General features: G+C 40.4%; 1 pseudogene; it reads left to right on the top strand.

Moving 5' to 3' along the window:
* Nucleotides 1-4063: 4063 nt before the first annotated feature.
* On the top strand, nt 4064-4214 carry LOC112129803 (small nucleolar RNA SNORA40; annotated as a pseudogene).
* Nucleotides 4215-5214: the final 1000 nt, after the last annotated feature.

Genomic DNA, 5214 nt, shown 5'->3' with positions numbered 1-5214 from the left:
TTAGCTTAGTAGAGTCCCATTTGTCTATTTTTGTTTTTGTTGTCTATGCTTCTGAAGTCTTAGCCATGAAATCTTTGCCTACAATGTCACATTTTAATTGAGGTATCCTTAGCTATCTCATCTAAAATTTAGATTCCCACTCTCCCAATGCCATAGCTCTTCTCTCAGTTTGCCAGGACTTAGACTTCTATGAATCCATGAATGTGGGCTGGCTCTGCAAACACTGCTGTGAAGGCTACATTTTTTGGGGACCACCTAGGCACAGGTAGGTTGGTCTGCCTGGTTTGTACTGCAAGAGCAAAATAACACAGACTGGGTAATTTATAAATAATAGAATTTTTTTTTTTCTCACAGTTCTGGAGGCGAGCAAGTGCAAGATCAAAGCACTGGCAGCTTCTTTGAGGGTCTGTTCCAGTAAAAGCATCTTCTTGCAACAACATCCTCACATGACAGAGGGGGGAAGGGCAACAGGACATGAATGCTGTGCCCTCACCTGGTGAAGAGAGGAAGAGCAAAAGGGTCTCAGCTAGTTCCCTCCAGCCCTTTTCTAAGGTGCTAATCCATTCATGAGTTAACCACTTCCCAAAAGGCCCTACTTCTCACTACTACCACAATGGGGATTAAGTTTCAACACATGAATTTGGGGGGACATTGAAACCACAGCATCTCTCTTGCCAACTTAATTATTTTTCTCCTTCACATGGGGTAACATTTCATATGCTTTACTTTTTATCTTGTTTATTTTTTTCCCTCCTCCACTGAAACTCTGTATAGGTGTGTGTCATTTGTGTATGTGTGTTTTGTTCATTGCTCTACCTTTAGCACCTAGTACTGTGCTTTGCACATAGTAGGCACTTAATAAATATTTGTTAAATAAATGAATAAAATGAATTGAAATGAATCAAGATACTGCTGGCAAACCTTAAATTCCCTTATTTATGAACAGTGTGGACAGTACAGAGGGAATGGTATACCATAGTTTGAAGCTATGATATTCTAAACAGAGGTACTTGACTCAGAAACAGAGCAGCTACGTTTGCCAGGACTTAGACTTCTATGAATCTGTGAATGTGGGCTGGCTCGCGAACACTGCTGTGAAGGCTACATTTTTTGCAGACCACCTAGGCACAAGTAGGATAGTCTGCCTGGTCATTTATGATACCTGCAAGCAATGTAGTTGGTAGTTTTATGTGGCTTAGATGTTCTGAATTATCCGGGGATCATGAATTTCCAGTCAAGCCAGGGGCCATCACCAGCATCCTGGAGAACACAAAGATGTTTCACCCAAGAGCATTGGTTCTTTTCACTTGCAACCATGGATTGAATGTGGGCCTTAGTGGCACTCATTTCACTGTAGATGCTAACAAGCAAATGTGGCCAGGTGGCTGGTCTCTTCCAACCAAACACACTAAGCAATCAGTTCAGCTGGCTATCAGCTTTGGGAGTTCACAGTATCTGGCTCCAACACATCCTAACAAACCCTTCTATAACTACCCACAGAGGGCAGTGCTTTTCTAGGCTATGTCAAAATATTGCTCTAGTGTGGCTGCTGAGTTCTTGTTCCTGAATGAACCATTGAGTAATCTGTGCTCTCAGCTTAGGACATGCTTTTATACAGTCAGCACAGGTGGGCCAGGAAGCCTGTCTGGTTTGCACTAAACTAGACCCTGTTAGTTTTACAGCATAGTTCACCTTCCACAGCAGAGAACGGCATGACCAAGTATACAATGTAATTTCTATGCAAAGGTGGGAAAATTAACCTCAGGCCTTATTTAGAAACTATTTTATTGTGCCATGATATAAAATGATGACTTACTATGCCAAAAATTCTAGAAAAAATGTCAGTAGGGAAAGTTGTGTATTTATAATGTTTATTCAAAACAACTGTTTATATAGCAGTCTTGTTATTTACAGAACCAAGATGAAAGTCAAAGGGTGGATTTCTCTAAAAGTTTTACATTTGTTATATGAACTTAATACATAATGGGGTAAGCTAGTAATGGCATCTAATGGCAATTAATATGTATTTTATTTTATATACATGAAACATCATGTTTATTGAAATTTTTATGCAATTTGAATTAAACTGGTTTGGCTCTTATGCATTATCATCTAAATTTGAATGTATGTTTTTAAAATGAGTTTGGTTAGCCCTTTTATGTTTGCTTTTTGTTTTCCAATGCAGAATTTTATTGGCTTGTCATGAATTTTGAGCAGAAAGTTAACAGGTATCTAGTTAGTAAAAAAGTATTTATTTATTCCAATGTTTATCCAATCAAATGTATTTTCTAATAAGTTAGAAGACCAAAAAAATCTGGCAACTTCTAGCTTTTTATTCGAGTCTTTGTATTCCTGCTGCTACTACTCTTATTGACTCTAAAATAACATTTTTCTTTGAGTCTGTTTTGGGTTTTTCTTTATTTTTTAATTTAACTGTATTATTGTTATTTTTAGACTCGCTCTGTTGCTCAGGCTGGACTGCAGTGGTGTGATCTTGGCTCACTGCAACCTCTGTCTCCCAGACTCAAGCAATCCTCCCTCCTCAGCCTCCTGAATAGCTGGAACGACAGGTGTGTGCCACTGCGCTCAGCTAACCTTTGTATTTTTGTAGAGATGTGGTTTCCCCATGTTAGCCAAGCTGGTCTCGAACTCCCAAGTTCAAGTGATCAGCCCGCCTCAGCCTCCCAAAGTGCTGGGATTACAGGAGTGAGCCACCACCTTTGAGTCCGGCCTTCGAGTCTGCTTTGAATGCACTGTTATCACATCTAGTGCTCACAACTGAAAAACAACATCTATAATAATCTGCATTTTGCAGATATTGAACAGTTATCTACCCTCGGTCACATTGCCGGAAGGTGGTAGGATTAGAATTAAAACTCAGCAGTTTGTTTCCACACCAGATACTCTTAACCATTTTATTAAAACTTGACAAAACTTAAATATATATATATCTCTCTCCATATACTGTGCATTTCTTATTAATACCACTTTATTATGTTTATTGAAAAAATACTCTCCCAACTGAAAACCTTTGGTAAGGTATAAGATCTCCCCAGTGAAGAAAACTTCCATTCTATGTAGTGTGTGTGTGTGTGTGTCTGTGTGTGTGTGTGTGTGTGTGTGTGTGAGACAGAGAGGATGTTTTAACAGCCTGTTGCTCTGTTGCCCAGGCTGGAGTGCAGTGGCACAATCATAGCTCACTGCAGCCAGAACTCCTGGGCTCAAGGGATCCTCCTGCCTCAGCTTCCCAAAATGCTGCGATTACAGGTGTGAGCCACCATGCCTGGGCTAGTTGTGTTTTTTTTTTTTTTAAACTTAATTAGAATCTCAAGATGAGAAATTTGTAATGCAATAGTTCACCCTGAATTTATTCTTACCTCCCAAGCAGGAAGGATTCTCTTCTTCTTCAGAAGGCCTATGTCATTCTATCAGTATCACTTTTATAGAATTTCCTCCTTGCAACACACTATTTCTATAAATGTCTTTTCTCCTCTTCCAGGTAATAATAAACTCTGGGGGCAGGAGATCTGTATTCTATGTCTGTATACCTCTTATCCACTACAAGAGTATAATCCATACTTGTTTTGTATGCTTAACAGTAATATCATGGCCGGGTGTGGTGGCTCACACCTGTAATCCCAGCACTTTGGGAGGCCGAGAAGGGTGGATCACCTGAGGTCAGGAGTTTGAGACCAGCCTGGCCAACATGGCAAAATCCCAGGCATGGTGGTGCATGCCTGTAATCCCAGCTACTCTGGAGGCTAAGGCAGGAGAATCACTTGAACCTGGGAGGCTGACGTTCCAGTGAGCCAAGATCACGCCACTGCACTCCAGCCTGGGCAACAAAGCGAGACTCTGTCTCAAAAAAAAAAAAAAAAAAAAAAAAAGCAGTATCATATATGACCTTTGCCACAATCTCCTTCTATGCACACACAAATACATGCCCTGCCTAACTCAATTAATTGGATTTTGGGGGTGGAATTGATGAATAACACAAGAAAAGGAAAAAAGAAAGAGAAATGTTGGGGAAGGAAATAACTAATACAGGAGGTCTGTTATGGGTTGCACCCGTTTGAGGAATAAAGGAATTAAAACTCCCAAAAGAGGACAAATATTAACAAAAATGTATGGACAGATGCAAAAAAACAAATCCTCATTTGCAACCCAGAACTAATTGTTTAGTGTGATTTTTGATACACATAAGAAGGAGTATTAGGCCAGGTGTGCTGGCTGGCGCCTGTAATCCTAGCACTTCGGGAGGCCAAGTGCGAGGACTGCTTGAGACAAAGAGTTCAAGACCAGCCTGAGTAACATAGTGAGACCCTCGTCTCTACAAAAAAAGTAAAAATTAGCCAGCCATGGTGGCACACACCTGTGATCCCAGCTACTCAGAAGGCTGAGGTGGGAGGATCAACTGAGCTTAGGAGGTCAAGGCTGCAGTGAGCTGTGATCACACCACTGCTCTCCAGCCTGGGCGACAGAGCAAGGAAAAAATAAAAAAGGAATAGTCTGATACCTAAGACAGGTTAAAGTTATGGGGGTATTGATAACCATAAAGGTTGGCTCCAAGCCTGTACAGCTGATCATTTAAAAGCATAAAACCAGCCTGGGCAACAAGATGAAACCTCCTCTATAAAAAATACAAAAATTAGCCAGGCATGGTGGCATGTGCCTGTAGTCCCAGCTACTCAGTAGGCTGAGGTGGAAGGATCGCATGAGCCCAGGAGGTTGAGGCTGCAGTGAGCCATGATCATGCCACTGCCCTCCAGCCTGGGTGACACAGTAAGAATCTGTTTCAAAAAACAAATAAATAACAAAAATAAAAAATAAAAAGCATAGGACATGGGGAAATTTTCAGCTATGTTGATTTGCTATTCCAGTTTCATGTTGGCATAATACATCGAGATGGACTTTTGTTTCTTGGTTAAGGCTTTTATCTTGAGGACATAATGTCTGGATTTGAAGGTGGTGGTATATCCTATGCTATTCTTCAGTGTGATAACTTAGGAACAAATATGATTTGAACTCATTTGGGTTTAGAGAGGTTGTCAGAAATTGAGAGCCGTTTACTTTAAAAAATGTAGAGAATTTTTGAAAGTGGCATCAGTATGTCCATATTCAAGTGGAGATAAAATGAACCAAAATAAAAGAACTGTGGGCAGACAGGACAACTGTGGATTATGCATCAATTCTTTTGAAAAGTGCTATCTTGAA

This window comes from Pongo abelii, chromosome 19 (genome assembly GCF_028885655.2).
Source record: "Pongo abelii isolate AG06213 chromosome 19, NHGRI_mPonAbe1-v2.0_pri, whole genome shotgun sequence".
Classification (NCBI taxonomy): domain Eukaryota; kingdom Metazoa; phylum Chordata; class Mammalia; order Primates; family Hominidae; genus Pongo; species Pongo abelii.
The sequence above is the reverse complement of the archived record's forward strand: the minus strand, read 5'-3'. Positions and strand labels throughout refer to the sequence as shown.